Source organism: Staurois parvus, unplaced genomic scaffold (genome assembly GCF_062004578.1).
Source record: "Staurois parvus isolate SC_StPar_1 unplaced genomic scaffold, SC_StPar_1.0 ptg000525l, whole genome shotgun sequence".
In the NCBI taxonomy this organism is placed as follows: domain Eukaryota; kingdom Metazoa; phylum Chordata; class Amphibia; order Anura; family Ranidae; genus Staurois; species Staurois parvus.
This window is the reverse complement of record NW_028318321.1, coordinates 5166243-5187542: the sequence shown is the minus strand read 5'-3', so window position 1 is coordinate 5187542 and position 21300 is coordinate 5166243. Positions and strand designations below refer to the sequence as shown.

At 40.4% G+C, this 21300-nt stretch overlaps 1 protein-coding gene across 2 annotated transcripts in view; it reads left to right on the top strand.

Annotated features, from left to right (window-relative positions):
• LOC149451703 (heparan sulfate glucosamine 3-O-sulfotransferase 1-like) overlaps positions 1-21300 on the top strand; it is a 192126-nt gene that overhangs the window by 85988 nt on the left and 84838 nt on the right. The window contains exons 2-3 of one of the 2 annotated variants that reach the window (XM_089690282.1): positions 7934-8172; positions 18340-18448. The gene's annotated coding sequence lies outside the window, so the exon portion shown is untranslated. The remainder of the gene's footprint in view (positions 1-7933; positions 8173-18339; positions 18449-21300) is intronic. The other variant, XM_089690281.1, reaches the window with a different exon arrangement.

Here is a 21300-nt window from a genome sequence, read left to right as displayed (position 1 = left end):
AAAAGAGTAATGAAACTGATGCGTACACACACTTGGAAAGAGTAAAAAATGGGAGATTGGGGTAAGAAGCAATTAATAATATATTTGGCTCCTGTAGGGAACAGAAAATCCACCCATGATGTACTTGAGACAACAAGGCTTTACAGGTATGGTTGCATGCTGGATGCAAGTACTGTGATTTTGGATCAGTGCATCTCCATGTAACCCATAGAACCTAAAGTGAAACTTAAACCGTTAAATTTAAGTCATGCCATGAAATACTTGTGCTGTCAACAAAACTGTCAAGCCATCAAATGGTTGGTGTCATAAATAATCACATGCGCAGTCCCATGGCAACTACAAAGGTAGCTTCCATGGCTGTTGTATTGTTCACCCCTGCAAGAGACGCTGAGTATTGGGTCCTCCTATATCCTGCACAGCCAGGCAACACGCATTTTCAGACTTCCACTCAGAGTCAGTAACCAGTCCAAGAGCTTGTTTTTGTTGTTTTATTTGGGGATAAACAACTTGGATAGGGATAGAGATACTGTATATGGGATGTCAAATTTGAGTTTCAGTTACAACTCTGAGGACAAATTTCCTTTTTATGCACAGAAAGGTATATCCTGAACTTTCTACTCCAGCCAGAGCGGCACACTCTCTAAATAAATCAATAGCACAGTCTCTGTGAGGAGCATTTGATCTCTTCTAAGTGAACTCTCTTCAGACCCCAGCTAGGAAATGCCCATCCACCTGGCTGTCCTTTGAAGAGTACCCTGGAGCAAGAGATTCCAAGACAGGCATGCAGCACTGTCCCAGGGAAAACTAGTTAAGTACTGCACCCAGCAGCCCTTTCTTCTGTTGGCCCCAGGGGTGTAGAGGTACTTACACTGTCCTTGTATCCTCTAGCTCTGGGTAAACTGTGTTCTGGCCTCTCACTGAGCCAGTTGTTTCCCCTGCTTGCAGGCTTTCCTTCCCTGGTGGACAGTAAGGCAATGGAACTCCCTCTGTCAGCTTTCTTTCCTGTAGCCTCTAGCCTGTAGGTAGACCTTCCTTGCTGGGGTTCCCTCCCAGGCTAAACAGCAGTACCTTCAGTAATCCATCTTCCACCCAACTCCAGACCTCTGCTGAGATGGTTACTTATATCCAGGGGCAGTCTGCCACACTACCAGGGCCTCTGGCCTGGGATTGGTCAGACTCCCATGAATAAGCAGATCTAGGTCTCCACCCCCCTTTCACTGGCTTCTGGAAGTTTCCATGGGCCTCCAGAACCAGGTGGAGGCGATAGAGGCCCAACCTGCTGAGTTATCCTGCCTAATCAGGTCTGACCTGGACTTGACCCCTATTCAGACATGCTCACTCCAACTACTGAGTGAGTCATTAAATTTACCTTCTGTAACGACACTCGTAGGTGCTACACTGTAAAGGAAATGAGGGCTTAGTTCTGCTTTAAGCAGGTATAAGGCCTACCTAATTTGCTAGATCAGAGGCATAGCATTGTGTTTCTACAACCAGAAGTGCCAACGTTATCCTTGGAATAGGTGTCCACATTGGGGGTTTTGCCCTCACCATTTGCCCTGGTGACAACTCTAAAATTCAGGATTTTTTCACTCTCTATCTTAGTGCAAATGGTCATCAGGGCAAATAAAGAGTAAATCTCCCTCAGTGATGACTCCAAAACAATATAAACCTGACTAGGGGTCTAAGCTTTCCTTACACTACCTAAACCAAAAAAAAAAGTTGCCTTTACATACACTAACTCTTTCATCATACTCCAACCAAAAATGTAAAATATTTATTATACTCACACTTAAAATTTTAAGGGAATGTATTGTTGCTCTTTGAGACAGACAATTAATTATTGACTCCCATTTTTGAGCTTGTTACAGGAGAAATGACAGTTGAGCTGATTCTTTGCTATAGACAAAATACTTTCACGTCCTTAAAAGTTCTATAAACGCACAATGTTTTTCATGTAGCAGGATTTCCATAACTGGCAACGGCAATCCATAAAGAATTAATTACTCATTTGTATGCATATTTGTTTGTACACCATTTGAACACCAAGCCCCCATGGTAAACATTCCCTTATCGCTGTTTAGTATTAATGATGAGGTAACAAGTGAATATTACTCTCTCAGATATGCAAAAGATGTTTGTGCTGGAACACAATGGGAAAGGAATAATATTTATATAGCTGACATGATATTGCCTGTAATTATTGCATGAGGTGATGGTGTGGGAGGGTATCCTGTATACATGATGTACAGTGACATTATGTGCCTATTAATTATTGAAAACATTGCATATTTAGTAGGGAAAACATTTGTTGAAATAGTTTAGTTCTAACGCCACGTATATTTTCTGGCTAAGTTCACTATTTTCTGAAAAGTGATCCATGGTGGATCAATTTTCAGAGTGTGGCTAATCAGCCCCTGTCAGGCATTCAGTTGATGACCCTACTGCCTCCTGAATGCCATTTTTTGGGCAAATGGAAATTTTCAATAGAACTAATACCCTGCAACCAGGAGCCAAGCCATTGGCTTGAATTAGTGAGTTTGTTACCTCAACATGCTGTGTTACATTTGCATGTGAACAGTCCAATATAGGTGTAAAGTTTCCCTGGTGGCAACAAGGGTTTTCTCTCACTTAAGAGAGAATTCCTGTCCCTTCTTGTTGTGGCTATAGGACAGAAAGTAAAGGGAAATCTGATTCCTACTGTATCGAATTGTATTGTAAGTTCACTGTCTGCCATTATGTTTTAAAGCACTGCATATACTGTTGGCACTATATAAATCCTGTATACTGATAATAACATTGATAACTCAAGTAGAAAATGAGGAGAACATTAAGTATGTTTCTGGACTGGCAGCATTTTAGCCTTCATTTACCAAAGAAAAACACATATATAAGTGTTTTTTAATTAAGCATCTAAATACAGCTGCATTGTTTTCAATGGAGCCATTCATACAGGTACTTAAACATTAGCTGCTTTCAGATCTGTAACAAAGAATACAAAAATCTGAGTTTAAAAACATGCGATTTATGGTCTTACACATATAAATGCATTTATATGCATTTGTACGTATGTACAGTAAATCAAGTTGAAACAAAGGGGAGCAATAAATTATCCTAAAAACAAGTTATGTATGCATACGCATCTTTGTGCAACTTTACGTGTTTAAACTTCTCTATAATACTGAGCATTATGCAAGAACTTTTATCCTAGAAAACACATGTAATAACATCAGTAAAATTTCTGCAGCCGTGTGAATGAAGCCTTAAAGGAATATAACACATGATAAAGTGCGTGTATTTGAGATTGTACTGAAAATGTATTTCTCTTGACATACACCTTAAATGGCATGGTTTGCTCAGATGTAAAAACCGTATCGAGTACAGGTCATTAGTTCTTGCTAAAGAGCTTGTCTGCCTGAAAAATGTAGAAATCCTACAAGTAACAGATCATTGATGTTGGCCTTCTGAAAAATACTAGTGCTATGGGAAATGTTACAATAGCACCTGAGAACATTTGCAAATGGTGCCTGGGCAAAACAGGGTAATGTTTGTACATTGAGGAGCGCCAATCAAACTGGGGATTTAGATTTTTTTTATTCTTTTGCAAAATCCTTTTATCCAGCAGACAGTAGATCATCTCTGCATCTGCGTTGGGAACATTTCAATGCTCAAAGCAAAATCTGTAAGCCTGAAAAATGTGAAACACGGCTGTAAATGAAATAAAGTTTATCTAATGACTTCTATACATTTTATAATATTTTCTTTTTGATAACGCATTTTTATCGTGTTGTACACTATCTTAGGGAAGTGCAATCTCCATTCTGCAAATATTTAAATGCTTAATTAACTGGAGGTTTTACAGTCTACCATGTAAATATTAACCTATATTTCAAATCCTGTACAGAGGAACAGATTTATTTTTGCTAATTGTGCACCTGAAACTTTGAGAAAAAAAAGTGTAGCTCAATTGCCAAGTATTAAGAAATGTCTGGAACACGCAATGCAACAGATTTATTTACAGAAATATACTTTTTTTTCAGCCAGGCTGCTGCCAAAATCAACTGCTTAATGAATAGATAAGACAGCTTAAGCCTCATGTGGTGGCAGCAGACTGTCTGTGTTGCTCTTTGCGTCTTAACTTTCAAAGGACAGGAAAGGGCACTGTATTCATAATATTTTTGTAAGGAAATGTTATTCTTCTCATTGGGTTCATGAAACGGCAGAACAGAAGATGTTCATTTTTAGTTTTTTTTAAAGCTGACTTTAGACATGATTTGATTGTTAGACCATGTGTCGGCTTTCATTTGCATCAAATGGGTTTTGTATTCCTATAAAAGTCTGTAGGAATGGAAAATCTACTTGAAATAGGTCAAATGTAGGTCAGAGGGAGCTCAACTGCAGGTCAAATACATCTGTCAATTAATTCTGGAAGATCTGTGAAGAATCTCAAATGGATGTTATTGACATAAGACCAAAGCCTGTCAATACAGGTACTTACTGACCTATTCCAGCTGAAACAGTCATCTGTTCACGACTTGGCAACTGGGGTTCCTCTCCCACTGTGTAGGCATAGACATGCATGCTTAGGGGATCTGAACATAAATGTTTAGGAACCAGTCTGTGGGATTGGATCTTCATAGTTGCATGTTTTGCATTTATTTGGCCAACTTCAAGGGGAACCTGTTAAACAACATGTACAGACTCTTGATGTTTCTGAAAAGCAGACACTAACCATGGCCTGAAATTGATGTTTTTTTTTAGTTCCTCAAATTTATGTTTGGGGTATTTGAGCCCTTCCCTTACCATCAAGCAATCAAATGTCAACATTTCTGTTGGCTACTGAGGCCCTATCACTAGGCTGTTGAAGTATGCAGTTGTATGTGGGCTTTGATTATGACTAGGTACCCCCCTGGCGGTAATCCCGAGTGTAGCTCGGGGTTAACTTTCAGTATCAGAAGCAGTAACCCCGAGCTACACTCGGGATTACACTGCAACATTGCTCTGGGATCCCTCGAGCACCTACCTTGTCCTGCTGTCCCGCGATGTCCCCCCTGCAGTGTCCCCGGCCATGCCCTCCAGCTGATGCTGGCATCTGTCTTCCGGGTTCCGTTCCCTGCGAGCGTCGGTACGTACGGGGGGTGGAACCGGCGGGAATTTCAAAAATGTAAAAATTTGACATTCACTCAATACACTAAAATCTGATAGTATTACATTACTGTGTCAAACCATTTCACATACATTTTGTCCCGAGTGCTTTGTCCTGTGCCCTGCCTGCATTTTTACCGTTCTTTCTGCCTGGAAACTGAGAAATGTCCATGGCATCCACAAAGCGTCCCTTTAGGTCAAAAGTGGTTTTAGACCAGCTAGAGAACAGTGATAGTAAATTACAACCACTTTGTTATTTGTGGGGAAATTCATCATCAGACACTGAAAACGATTTTGCGACTGAGCTCAGTGATGTGCGAACCTGGCGCTCTATTTCAAATTTTAGTGTTTTTGGTTTGATTACAATATTGAATTAGTATTATTATTATTATATTATTATTTTTTATGATTATTTATTATATTATAATTTATGATTTCGTGTTTCACATTTTATCGTACCTGGGATGTTTACTAGACTCTTGTTCGGACAGATTTCAGTGAGTTATTCCTAAGAATTACAGGTCTACAATAAAAAAACAACATATTGAAAACAATGTACCGCTTTGAGCACAGAAATACTGACATAATCATACCACTAGGGAAGTTATAGTGTATTTAAACCTAAAACTTTTAGATTCCAATAGAGAAGAGAAGGGTCTAAACCCTTGGCAGGTGTTTTTTGCTGTCTTTGTTTCAGTTTGGGAGATTCACTTTCGCAGTTTGTCCTGGTGTCCATTGTCATAAGGGTTAAACATGGGGGAAAAAAATCCAAAGATTCTATTTGTTGCCAGAACAGAGGATACATCTTCCAAAAGGAACACTTGTTCCAGTGACAACTGTCTAAAGCTGGCCACAGATGGCCATAAATGGGATAGTGCTGATGGGCTGAACAAAAAAACAAATGGATTCTTCCATTCATACAAACAAGAAGGATGAAGGAACCTCCCCCACTGGGACTTTGTAGTCTGACAGCGGGACTCTTTGCAGGGAATTCCCCTCACGTTTGGAGACATTTCCTCTCGCTTCATGCCATGTCTATGGGTCAGGCAGTGGAGGGAAATTTTCCCAGCCCGACAGACAAAAAAATGCTTGATGGGGTTTAATTATTCCTTACTTTCTCTACAAAGGGAAAAAACATTTGGCTTTAGATATAGTTTGATTAAATAGGAACAAAGTTAGCCTCTGCTCCAGCAATGTAAAGTTCATGAGCTCCTTGGCCACCGCCAAATTCTTCTACCCAGCTTATTCCAAGTTCTGCATCTTCAACCATCTTGATTTGCCAGGCCGTGATGATGTAACTCATACACATGGGAGTTCATTCATCTGACACCCAGCGCATGCACAGCTCAGTGTACACAAAAAAAGAACAGAAAGTTAAAAAACACTAAAAACTGGAAAAAACCTGGGTAGACGTGCAAGGTAGCCAATCAGCTTCTAACTTCAGCTTGTTCAATTAAGCTTAAACAAAAAAACCTGGAAGCTGATTGGTTTCTATGAAGAGCTGCACCAGATTCTGTACTCTCCAGTTTTAGTAAATAACCCCCAAAGTACTATATATCTATTCTATAATAAAAAAAACAAAAGAAATGGGTGATCTCTGTGATGAGGAGACACAGCAGATCACAGAGTAAATACAGTTGCTGTTTATTGTAAGGAAAGTATTTCCGGTAACCAGCAGCTGTCACAGAGGAGATCGGCACTGCTCATCAGGGCACTGATGATCAGTGCCCTGCAGTGCCACCCAGCAGTGCCACCTACCAATGCTCACCACTGCCTCCCACCAGTGCTCAGCAGTGCCTCCCACCAGTGCCTTCCACCAGTGCCCAGCAGTGCCACCCAGCTGCGCCCATCAGAGCTGCCCAGCAGTTGAGCCCAGCAGTGCCATCAGAGTCGTCTATCAGTTTTCATCATTGCTGCATATCAGTGCCTTCTCATCAATTCCCACCAGTGCTGCCCATCAGTGCTAATCAGTGCCTCCCACCAGTGCCCAGAAGTGCCATCCACCAGTGCCCTCCGCAATGCCACCCATCAGTGCCACCCAGCAGTTGTGCCCAGCAGTGCTACCTACCAGTGCCTCCCAGCCGTTGCCAGTAGTGTCGCCAGTCAATGCCATCAGTCAGTGCTGCCAGTCATGGTTGTCAGTCGGTGCTGCCCATCAGTGTCGGCCATCAGTGCCCATCATTGATGGCTATAAGTGCCCATCAGTGCCTCCTATCAGTGATCATCGTTGCTGCATATCAGTGCAGCATAATCAGTACCTCCTCATCAATTCCCACCAATGCCACCTCATCAGTGCGTCCTATCTATGCCTATTAGTGCTGTCCATCCATGCCACCTCATCAGTGCCCATCAGTGCTGCCTATCAGTGCCCATCAGTGCTGCCTTTCAGTGCAGCCTCATCAACGCACGTCAGTGAAGGAGAACAATTACCTGTTTTTAAAATGTTATAATAGAAACAAAGAAAAACTTTTTTTATTGCTCGTTTTTGTTTATAGCGCAAATAAATAAACCCAGTGGTGATTAAATACCACCAAAAGAAAGCTCTATTTGTGTGAAAAAAATTATAAAAATGTCATATGGGTACGATGTTGCATGACCGCGCAATTATCATTCAAAGTGCTGAAAGCTGAAAATTGGCCTGGGCATGAAGGGGGTATAAGTGTCCAGTAGGCAAGTGGTTAAAGAGGACTTTATATTATGAGTTCTTATAGTGAATGTCCAATTTCAAACTGCTGTGTATGTGTAAATTCTATTATGTCTAATATTTTATTTGTTTTATTTGACTTTCTAGGTAGAGAACATACTGTTTTCTTGTTCTGTCCCTGCCTCTGAAATCTGGCAGAACTACAGAAGCAGGACTGTCGTGCAACCCTGGGCTGGGGAAGAAAGGCGGAATTGATATCACACGATCTGAAGACCAGAATCTCTGCTGAGACTAAGCTTTACTAATAGTTTGGCATTTTCTGCCAAACTGAACGAACAGCATGGCGTGGATGGCGTCAAAGTCTTTAAGCAAAAAAACCAATACAGGTATGCTTTTTGTGTATTTCATTTTCTTTACAAAGAAGATAAGGGAATATATTGGAATGCTAGTATAAAACATTTCTTGACAAGGTTCACTTTAAAGTGGATTTCCACCTTTTTAACATACAATAAATCATAGAATTACAAGTGGGTATAAGTACAAAGTTAACAATACCTGTTTGCTTCATTTGGAGTATTTCTCTTCTGCTCCATGTCCAGTTTATTTTATGTAGCAGCATCTTCTTGCAAATTTGTATCTTACAGTGTGTCTAAATCCAGAAACGAAAAACAAAAAATCTACTGTAGCTTACTAGTCCTTGGATTTGCATTAGTATTCTATTCTACCAGTAACACACTTCTGTATCAGGGTGACAACATTCACTTGCTGTACTGCATCAATGGAGAAGAAGTGTTATCACCCTAGCACAGAAAGTTTTTTAGGACTACAGAAATATCTGCTGTCTGCTCTTCATAAGATAGAGGGTAGGTGTTTTGTAGTTCACCGGGAGGGCTGGAGGTGTAAATGAAGACAGCAATCTCCAACACAAGAGACTTTTCTCATTCAATGTATCATCCTTTGTGCAGATGCAAAAAAATTCCTGTTATCCTCGCTTCAGGAAGCCTTTCCCTACCGGTGGTGCACCCACTCTTTAAAATATTTAGGTACTAATCTGACTTCCTCTTACCAATCCATATACGAGGCCAATTTCCCCCCATTATTTATAGCAATTTCTCGTTCTCTGAAACACTGGGATGCCCTGCCCATTTCTTTTCTCGGACGCATTAATGTACTAAAAATGACCGTGTTACCCAAACTGTTATACCTGTTTGCGACTCTCCCCGTTCCCGTTCCTATGTCCAAACTTCACTCCCTCCAGAAATCTTTCCTGCATTTTATTTGGCACAACAAGCGGCACAGGATTGCACGTTCTGTTTTGCTTTCTCCGCGTTCTAGGGGGGGCTTGGGGGTACCGGATATAATAACATACTACTATGCAACTCATCTTCGTTTTCTCATGTCATGGTCTACTCACTATCCTCCCAACACGTGGGCTGAGATTGAATCTTTACAATTGTCTCCGGCTCATCCATGCTCCCTCCTTTGGTCGACCTCAACAGTGGATGTCTCTTCTTTTCGCCACCTATTCCTTGGTCCCATGCACTTTTCTCTGGCTGTTTGGCGGAAATGTAAGGCTAAATTTACACTGGCCTCTGATTGCTCCCCACTGACAAATATTCTCCATAACCCTAATCTTCCAGATAATATGGCCATGTCCCGGATGTCTCTTTGGGTAGCAGCTAACCTTTTTCAAGTGCGTCACTTGGTACACCCGGTGATTCGTAAGTTACACTCATTCCCAGATCTCCAGAAAAAATCTCTTCTACCTTCTCAACACCTATATATTTACCTTCAAATACGCCACTTCTTTTCTACCTTATCACCCTCATTAACCCTGGGGAAGCCTACTTCCTTTGAACGTTTATGTATGCAGGGCCCCCACCAAAGGGGTATTATTTCTAACACATATAAACTACTTCTAGATGCCCCCTCCTTGTCCAATGCCACTCACCTTTACATGCGTAGGTGGTCTCAATTCGTACAATGTGATATTGATCTATTAACGTGGAAGAAAATTTGGGAAAATGCATCTAGATCTTCTGTTTGTGTGGTTTTAAGGAAAATATTTACAAGCTCATGATGTTATGGTACAAAACACCTGAAGTTCTTCATGCTTATAATCCGAATGCTTCTCCTGCCTGCTGGCGCTGTGGTGGAGACCAGGGTTCTCTCTACCATATCTTTTGGACATGCAGCTCCATTACTCCTTTCTGGAAAGATGTTCTCTCCCTGTTACAATCACTAATGCGTACCTCTCTCCCACTTGATCCACTACATTTTTTGCTAGGTCTACCATTTCCGGGTTTACCTAAACCATCCGGAAAACTTGCTGTACATGTTCTGACCGCGGCTAGGAGAAGCATTCCTATGTGTTGGTTGTCTTCTACCCCTCCTTCAATGGCGATTCTGTACAAACTGATGTTAGACAGATGGAATACTTGACTGCACTACATAATTGTTCGTTTGCTGTGTTTGAGATGATTTGGCTCCCATGGGATACCTTCATTTCCTGTTATTTTATGTTTTTGTTGGTCCTGTCCTTACGCAGTTTTGCCATCGATGTAACTTTCTATTTTGCTTGTTTTCTTTTCTTATCCTTTTTTTTTTTTTAAACATACTGTTTGTATATTTTTGAAAATCAATAAAAATTGTTATTACAAAAAAAAAAAAAAAATTCCTGTAAAAGTTTTTATAAATTTTTATAACTTTTTAAACAGATATAACAAAATGCTTTCAATAGTCTATTTAGTAGACCACAATGGACCAAATAACAGAAGTTCATTGTTAGGGTTTACATGCCCTTTAACTCCGAAGAGACAAGTCCACTCCTTATCTGCTCTACTCCAAGGCCCACTGAAGTGAACTCCGTAGAAAGAAGGGAAAGGTGTAGGAATAGAGGTCCTTCCAGGCATCCCTCCCATTGAGGGACAGATTTGATTTTTGATCTTTACCAGATGGCTATTTGCTATGATGCTTTATCTGTTTCCAGAACCAATGTACCCATCATGTGATTTTAAGATGAAATGAGTGAAGGAAGAGAAAGTATGATGGATTTTCAGTAAATACTTCTGAGTTATTATTGTAAGGTGAAAGCAATTTACAATGTAGATGTATTATAATTCCAAGAACATATTTCATACCCGGATAAGTACATTTTTTTCCCTCTAGCAGCCATTTCCATGTCAGCATGGTGCATTAAAGTAAATTACAAAATAAGGCATCTAGATTGTATTGTTTTCTGTGGAAACCTACTTACAGAGTTCTGGCTGTAGACTGGCAATGGAAAAAGAAATCACTGCACTTCTAAGCAGGAAGCACAGATAATACATGATGTTTAGTAGCTAGAAGAAGCCTTTATTCATTATTATGCTGGGTCTGCGTTGGTCCTGATAACAACTACCACACAACCTAGCAGTGACAAAGAATTGAGCTTGACTACAATAAGGGCACATGTTTAGGTCTAATAGCAATGCTAACTTGTCATGTTCTTTGGTTATCATACTGTACTCTTGGAGTGGGGGATTGTAGAAGAATGTGTGAGTGTTTTATGGCAAAAGGTAATTTGTGGGAGGATAATCGGTTAAAGCCCAATTCCAGTTTGGCCAGAAGAACCCAGCAGCTTTCTAAAATAAAAAAGCAGCTCTGGCTGCAATGGTTACCTAGTTTTTGGCTCTGTCCCGGGAACACTCAGCTTTATTCAACCCATTTCCTCTTAACCCAGGGTGTCAAGGCTTTACCTCTCAGGGGCGGACTGACAACTCATGGGGCCCCTGGGCAATAAGGGATCATGGGGCCCCTGTGTCCTTGCCCAAACTCAAAAAAGCCTATGAAAAAGGTACTAGGGGCATCTCATGGGGCCCCCTACTGACCCCGGGCCCTCAGGCAGTGCCTGAGTTTCCAAATGGTCAGTCCGCCCCTGTTACCTCTGCCTTGGACTTGTAGAAGATTGCTACAGAAAGCAACTCTACATCATGATGTGACACTGCTCTCTGTAAAATTTAGAATCTGACCACTGCCAGAGGAATAAGATGGCAAAGATGACCTGTGATGATGGACTCATCATCAAAAAATGGTATGTTAAAAAAAGAATGTAAATTGTTTCTGTTTTGTTTTGTTTTTTTTTTTACAGTGCAAGGCTGGCTCCAAGACAGTTTGTTCTGATTAAATGTGCTGCAAAACTGTCCTAACAATCTGTAATCTGTTTAAACACGAATGTACTGCTGTACTGTTGTAGTGAAGTATAATTATCCCAGCTAAAATGCATGTATTCAGCACTCTACTGACAAAGAAGGTGCTCATGAGTGTGTGCTAATAAACGTCATGCTAAAAGTCACACTGCAACCATTAAAACTACATGTGATAATAATGCTTGATTCATTTAGACATTTCTCAGGTATGCGCACAGCATTGTGTCGTTCCCTTGCAAATGTAAAACAATGCTCCCCCCTCCAAAAAAAACCCAAAAAACTAAATGTATAGCATGGCAGTGCAAGACAGTATTTTTTGTATAAACCCTTTAAAAAAATTTTTACTTTAAAATATTTAACAAAAGTTTAATCCCTGTGGGGCTGCCAACTGTCTAAGACTCTGTCCACAGGTGATAATGCTGTTATGCTTTTTCACCGCATTTCCGCATTTCAATGTAACCCTGTTAAAAGAAGTGTATAATAACATAATGGATTTACTGTTAGGATCAACTGTTGAAAAAAAACGATGTGTTAATGCTAGACAGCATTATATAGGTATTTTTTTTTTATTTCACCTTAGTTGAATTTTAGGGTTGGTTCACGTATATGCATTTTGCGTCTGATTCTTTCTCCAGTGCTTTTTGCAGGGTTTTTTTTTCACGTTTCTTCTACATGTGTTTTGACACGTTTACCAAGTTTTGCATTTTGTTCAGCTTCCCTGACCCTTTCCAAAAATGCAGCAGCTCAAAAAAGCATAGATGTGCACATGTTCCATAGGAAACCATGTTAAATAGACTGTAGTTCATTTCTCCGAACAGCACTAATAAATGCATTAGTGTGAACGGAGCCTTGCACAGAGCAACTGTTTTATATTATTCTCTATGGGGAAACCATAATCTCTGAGGGCTGGGCCGAAAAATCCTAGGGACACCCTTTTTTTTCAGAAATGTTTTCAAAATTGAACAGAGAATAATTTTGCAGAGCCACTCTATTCTTTTATATTCTGGGGCTATTTTTATTGGGTTGTATCTTGGGTATTTTTTATTAAAAATGTATGGAAACGAAGACTTTTTTTTACAGTACATAACAATTTTTAACCCCCCCGGTGATATTCCCAAGTGTAGCTCGGGGTTAACTTTCAGTACCAGAAGCACTAACCCCGAGCTACACTCTGTATTACACTGCAGCATTGCTCTGGGATCACTCCAGCACTTACCTTGTCCTGCGCTCCCTCGATGTCCCCCTGCAGTGTCCCCGGCCATGTCCTCCAGCCGATGCCGGCATCTGTCTTCCCGGTTCCATTCCCTGTGAGTGTCGGGATGTACGGGGGGCGGAACGGGCGGGAATTTCAAAAATGTAAAAATTTGACACTCAATACACTAAAATCTGATAGTATTACATTACTGTATCAAACCATTTCACATACATTTTGTCCCTAGTGCTTTGTCCTGTGCCCTGCTTGCATTTTTACTGTTCTTTCTGCCTGGAAACTGAGAAACGTCCATGGCGTCCAAAAAGCGTCCCTTTAGGTCAAAATCGGTTTTAGACCAGCTAGAAAACAGTGATAGTGATTTAGAAACACTTGCAGAATTGAGTGATAATGATCCGTGGGGAAATTTGTCATCAGACACTGAAAACGATTTTGCGACTAAGCTCAGTGATGTGCGAACTTGGTGCTCTATTTCAAATTTCAGTGTTTTTGGTTTGATTACATTATTGAATAAAATTTCTTATTATTTTCTATGATTATTTATTATATTATAATTTATGATTTCCTGTTTCAAATTTTATCATACCCAGGATGTTTACTAGACTTTTGCTCGGACAGATTTCAGTGAGTTATTCCTAAGAATTACAGGCCTACAATAAAAAAAAAACTAACATATTTCCATTGAAAACAATGTACCACTTTGAGCACAGAAACACTGACATAATCATACTGCTAGGGCGTTTAAAGAACGTTTATAAAAACTTTCCAAGCTATTTTGTGATTTATTGCTATCAAAAGTAATATTTCTATTTCAGTCTGTACCAGAAATGTTTTAAGACCACCAAACAATGTCAATGCTACTTTCATGCCACTGTGGCAACACTGGAACATATTCTATGCCCCCTTCAATTCTTTGTCTGCTCAAAAGATTATCTTAATGATTTCCCCAATGATTTTACTTTCATTACAACACATGCTGTAGTTTCTCCCACTGACTACATCACTACTGGGTCTTTCATTGGTACTGGAATTGGCAAGCAAAACCACAGTCAGCAGCAGGCGACTCACTAACCAACACAACCGAAGCTCTTGAAGGAAGCAAATATTTCCCTGTGCTCCCACTAGATAGGTTTAGCCTATTTTTTATAGGGTGGAACTCAATGAACTAATTAGTATAGTAATGGGGTAATTTTAAGGCAATAAAAAGAGTAGTGATCTGTAAAGGTTCCCAGTTCTGTTCCATCAGTATTGTTATCCCATGGCAGACAACACATCCATGTTTGGGACCTTTTTACATACTATAAACTACATCGACCCTGTGGCAATTCCAGATCTACAAAATTACTATGTACTGAAGCCACATCCAGGAACCTGGACCCCAGTGCAATATTCTGATGAACACCACTTTGCTGTGATGTGCTTACAAATACAGACCGCCTGCCATGGTCAACAGTTGTCCTGCCTCCTCACCTTTACAATTGACCTATCTCTGTGATGAGCTGCTTCATTAATCATTAGTAAGGCTCAGCTTGTAGCAATGGGTGAGCAATGTTGGCATTGGGGAAGCAGTTGGGCTCATGAGGCAGAAAATGGGATCATAAATTCGCCATGTTCTAATTCCTTCAGTGTAAGGTGGTAGTTTTGAGGATTTAGAACCAATGCCAGTAAGTTCTGAGTAATACAGCCTGGTCCAGGGCTCATGCTAATCTGACAGAACATTAAGGGAGCAGCAGCATGTGGATATGGCCATCTCTTTGCTCTCACCTCCTCTAAGCATTATCACTGAGTAAGACTAGCAGACACAGTACTAATGCAGATTACCAGTAATAGAGACTATGGGATGATTTACTAAAACTGGAGCGTGCAAAATCTGGTACAGCTCTGCATAGAAAACAATCAGCTTCCGGGTTTTGTTTGTTCTTGTATTGTTTATCGTTAAAGCTTAATTAACCACCCCCCGCTTCCTGACCAGGCCATCTTTTGCATTACGGTGCTGCGTTACTTTAACTGACAATTGTGCGGTCATGCAATGCTGCACCCAAATTAAATTTACATCCTTTTTCCCATTAACTCAGCTTTCTTTTGGTGGTATTTGATCGCCTGTGCATTATTAATTTTTTGCACTACAAAAAAAGACCGGCAATTTTGAGAAAAAAAACAATATTTCTGACTTTTTGCTATTATACATGTCCAGTAAAAAAAGTAAAAAAAAAATCAAATTTCATCATTAATTTAGGTCAGAATGTATTCTGCTACATGTCTTTTGCTAAAAAAAAAATCCCAATACGTGTAAATTAATTAGTCTACGTGAAAGTTTTAACATTTACAAATGGCGGTATAGATATTGGAATTTTTAAAAAATTTTTATTTTTACTGGTAATAGCGGCAATCAGCGCGTTATAGCAGGACTGCAGTGAACATTGTGACACTGGGGGGCAGAGGTGGCCCTAGGGTTGGTATCACCCGGTGTGGTAACACTTGGTGACACCCCCTCTGACAATCCTCGCAGAATGAATCGGATCTGAGGATTGAGCATAATGAATTGGGCTCCGATACTCCGATCTATTATGCTCAATCCACAGATCCGATCCATCCTGCGGGGATCATCGACTTTCTTTACAACTTACATTTTCTTGGAGCGGATCTGGTGTCACCCCGTATAGGTTGCATGCCGACAATCCCCGCATGATCGTCAGCATGCAACCTATACGGGGTGACACCGGACCTGCTCCAAGAAAAAGTAAGTTGTAAAGAAAGCCAACGATCCCCGCAGGATGGATCGGATTCATTCTCGGGGATTGTCGGCTTGTTTTACCTTTTTGTTGAGCGGGTCAGGTGTCACAACGTGCCTGCCTCGGGACGCCACTGCTGGGGGGAACTAACTTGGTGTCACTGACATCCCCAGTGACACCAATACAGTAATCAATGTTAAAAAAAAGCACTGACACTGTACTAATGGCACTGGGCAGGAAGGGGTTAACATGTGGGGCAATCAAAGGGTTAACTGTGTGAGTGATTTACATAGGGGGCCATGTCAGTGTACTTCAATGTAAGCACAATGCTTTGGATGGCTGTGCACAGTACAACCATCCAAAGCAGTGTGCCCGAGCTGACAGGGAGGAGAACTGTTAATAAACAAAACATTTCTCCTCTCCGTCGGACATTGTCGGAAATCACCAGGTGCCGGCGAGTAATCACTGTCCGAAACCCGGTGATTGACAGCCACGGCTGCAAATGGTCTTATAGCGTGGGCCTCCCTCTTCTACTCTTGCTGTGTGTGTGGGACTAAGGGAAACTCTTGAGACAAATTCTCTTAACACTAGTTCTGGGTATTAGTATTTTTAATGAATAACACAACTTGATTAAACTGTGTTCCTTATTTATCTACTTAAAGGTCAGCATTTATATCAAGTTGTGTGTTTTTTTTTTCTTAACATGAACATCAATGGATCAGGTGTTATTTGTAAGTAAGGCTTATACGACATGGATTTCAAACTCAACATATCAATTTGCTCATCTTTTCTTTACTTAGGTCTTATGTATATTTGTGTTTCTCTTAACTTTTTGTGCATTTTTTAACAAAGATTTGCCTTTGTGTGAATACTTGTTTACATTATTCTTTTTTTAGTTTGTAGAAAATTGAAAAGTTTTACTGTGTTTGATGTGTTTACTTTTTCCTGTTTTTGAAAGATTCATGAGTCTTTGTTCCAAAGGAAAACAGAGCTCTTTCACTCTAAACTGCAGCCCTCTTGACAGCACATTTAATATTCTGTCTCTTTTTCTTTGTGTAAAATATGCATTGCAATATTTTGACTGAACAACTGACGCCATACATAATTAGAGAGCACATCACAAGGAACCACAACTGTGAGCAGCAGGTGCTGATGAGGAGGATTCAGGTGTCAACTTTTATATGGCAAGTGTGCTGTAAACGGAGGCGGTAACTGGTGTTATTTTTATATTTGCATGCTCCATTTATTAGACTGGCCCAGCCACGTGGAAAAGTCAGTCGTGACTGCATGACATCCTAGGTCAGCTAATCTCAGCACATACAGCTAATTTTCCAGGGTTAGTATAATTTGTACTGAGTATTACATGGGATCTTGGTATGTTTTGTGAGTAGTGTGACTAGAGGAGATATCTGCCATAGAAAGTAATTCTAAGACAGTTGCGTTGGCCGATGGGCTTGATTTTACATGGCTAGGGAGGGAATGATTTCTTAGATCAGTTATTTTTGTGGCAGCTGGTAATTATTTCTTTAGAGTCAACACCTGATTAGAGAATGAACAGTGGCCACAACAGAGAATTAAAATGAATCTTCTTTTTCCTGGTGTTTGGGTTCCAATTACCTCTCTAAGAAGGGGGAGACAGAACAAACATATAATGGAGAAGTTATAAAAAGGAGATAGATTACATCTTTAGTATGAATAGCCCTACACTTTGAAGGAAAACTGCACCATAAGATGGAAGTCATCGGATGGTTATGTGTTGCCAGATCATTTACTTGAATGCTTCTTTAAAGGCTCTCATCTATCCAGGTCTGGGTATAGCTAATATTAGTCACATTCAACTGTACTTGTTCTGCAATGTTGATGTTTTGTAGCTCATTCAAGTCTCTTCTTTATTTTCTAATGTGTGTTAGGAACATATCCTAGCATTTTTTTCCACACCGGTATCACAGTCACCCCAATCAAATCATTGATGTTGATTCTCCAAGAAGGTATAACTGGTTTGGTACTTCCACACCTCTCATCCTGTTCTTGGACAATCAACATTTAGCTTCACACATTCCGTGGTGGTTGGAATAATGTCACTATACTATATGTGTGGATATAAATTGTGGGATATGATCCTGATGTTCATTAGAACTCCAGAAGTAGATTGAATAATGTGAATGAATATATATATATCTACAGTATATATATATATATATATATATATGAAATATCTTCAACATTACAGAACAAGTAAAGCTGAATGTGCATATCTATTACTAGCTTTTATTGAAGGTTAAGTGGCCAGATAACTCTTCTGTAAATGGATGAAGAGCTTCTGCCTGGGTGTCATGTTATTAGGGCCAATCGTAATAGTGTAGCCTTACCTCTCATAGATACGGATGTGTGCAGTTATTCACTTGTATTATCTTCCTTTAACAGAAAAAATATCATCTCGGTGTCAGGCTGAAAGACTCTGTTGGGGGCTCACCTGTCTCATGTCTTTGCACGTGGCTGATAGCTGATGCTCTGTGCAGACTGCTGGAGGAAGGTAAAACTATGAATTAGCAAAACCTTTAGATTTGGAATGTAATCCTAACAACAACTTTTGTTTGATAGTTTAAATGTCCGTTGTCGGCACTGAGCTTAAACAGATAGTAGGGCAGCATTACAGCCTTAAGGCCCATACACACGATTACAAAATCGTATGAAAATTTCCATATGAGGAACGATTGGTTGATTATCTGTTCAAGAGTATAGTGCTTTGATAGCTGATTCCAGCTGTTCAGATGAAAAAAATGAAGGTGCAAGCTAGAAATTTTTTTATTGTACATGAACACAATGTTTGATTTTCACGCTATCTGTGAAGTAATCGTACAGGAATAATTGACTAGAAAAAACGCACATGATCGGAAGCAAAGAATGACCTGTAAGAAGGTGGCAATGAAAATAGAAATCCCTACACAAGAAAGAACGTTTGCCCACATTTGTTTTGTTGGCCGAGAATTTTCTTACAAGTTAATACCATTTTTAGCTACATCATGATACGCCCCTTCTTGGAAAATCGGATGATCGTTTGTCCGATTTTCTTATAGTGTTGTAGTAGGAAAAAATTGAGGTAAATAACTTCCTAATAGGCATGGTTGCACTATTATCACCAATCAGTAGTAGCAATTCTAATTAAGGTAGATGGCCATTGGTGACTGCTGCCGTTTATGGCGAGGTGATTGAGGGGTGCTATGTTTCACCTCGCATGCTTTCATATGTTGGAAACTAAGGTGGAATCTGGTACAGGTTTTCCGGGCCACCTTGACTGTGTTGGTTCTGAACTGGATTTTCCTCTCCACTTGTGACCACCAGCAGGTGGTATAAATAAAGCTGGACTGGAGCAAGAGGTTGTTCTTGGCCTGGGACTCAGGAAGCCATACCTGTGAAAGAGCTGGGAATGTGAAAATTTCCTTGGTACAAGAAAGGAAAAGGCTTGCACAATTTTTTTGTTTTGTTGGTGATTGGGTGAAACTCTTCACCTGTGAAATAAGAATCTCTGCTGTTTAGTTGGTGCCTGTTTTGTTTTGTTTATTTTGCATGCAACCTTTTAAATAAAACTGGCTACAAGCCAGACTTTAAGCCTGGGTTCACATATATACGGTGCGTTATATCGCATGTGATTCACACAGGAAGCGTACTGCATTCCTTTGCAAATCACATGCGATTTGTGCATGGTGCGATTGGAACCATACATTTTGTATCACACCAAAAATGCACAGGACCCTTTTTTTGGTCCGCACTAGAATCGGATCGCATGGGTATTCACACCTATGCGATCCGATTCTGCATATCGCACCGCGTTTGTGGACCGCTTTTGGCGTGTTGTTAACTTAACATACACACCCGCAGTGGTTCGCATGAACGGGATGTGAAACTGATGCGGTGCGGAATTCACACAGAAAATGCTGCGAATTTCTCACTGCATCAGTGGAAACCAGGGCTTAAGAAAGACCTGCCATCTAGACTGCTTTTTTCCCAAGGAAGATGATCCCTATCTGAGATAACACCCACAATATATAAAATCACATCATATTGCATGTTACATTGCAGACAGAACCTAACTACTGTAGGTCTTGCATGTATCTGTTAAAATAATAAATTACACCTAATTATGACATAATGAAACAAATTTCTGATAGTAAAACTAGTGAAAAGTTAATTTTACTTTTAATAAATTGAAATTCAATAGGAAAAGAGATTAATTATCAAAATATGGCAATGAACTACTAGGAGAACTAAATAGGTGCTAGGTTTAAATATATAGATTTAGTGTGTGTTTTGAAAGGCAAATTTAGTTGCCACACTGTAGTTAGTGTGTTTGTGGTTAGCTAAAAGCATAGTTTGTAACCAGTGCTGCTGTGTTCTGCTAGTTAGGTTTGCTCAGCTGCTGACAGCCTGATAGCTCCCTCTGCATCCGGAAACTTGAGAAGCTTCTGGATTATAGGTGTGGAACTATACACATGGCAGCATGAATATTGATACAGCCTTGGCCTATGCCAGAGAGGCAGGCTTTGATGGCATGCTGGGTAGCTGTATATATTCAGTGAGGACACTGAGCTCTGGGTCTTTTTCTGGATAAATTTGGTCCAGCTTGGAGGGGGCATTCTGCCCTTCCAGGCAATGCTGCTGCATGTGCTGTCATAAGACTCAGGTGGCCGACCCGAGGGCCTGAATGCTAAGATCTGGGTTCTGCTAAGAGCTGACTGAGGGGCCGTCTACTGAAGAATTGGTCTGGTATCACGGTGGAAGGCAACCAGCTGTTATTGGGCATGGACACCTCTGTGAGTATGGACACCTCTGAAAGGATCTTAGAGATATTGTGTGCTAAAACCCTTCTGGTGCTAGAGAGTCAACTGTGGTCTAGACATCGGTTGGTGTCTCAAAGAACTTTTTTTCATCTAAACTCCTACTAAAAAGGTACTCTGCTATAGATTATTACTATTACTACTACTACTTAAAAGCAAAGGTCTACTGTTGCTACAAGCACGGACATTAACATAGCTTGCTCTGAAGCATACCCAAGTCCTCAAGTGTACATACACTATATTGCCAAAAGTGTAGGGACACCCCTCCAAATCATTGGATTCAGGTGTTCCAATCACCTCCATGGCCACAGGTGTATAAAATTAAGCACTTAGGCATGCAGACTACTTCTACAAATGATTGTGAAAGAATGGATTGCTCTCAGGAGCTCAGTGAATTCAAGCGTGGTAACTGATAGGTTGCCACCTGTGCAATAATTCCATCCATGAAATTTCCTCAACTCAGCCACAAAGTGGCCACGAAGTGGTAGGCCACATAAAATGACAGAGTGGGGTCAGTGCATGCTGAAGTGCACAGTGCGCAGAATTCACC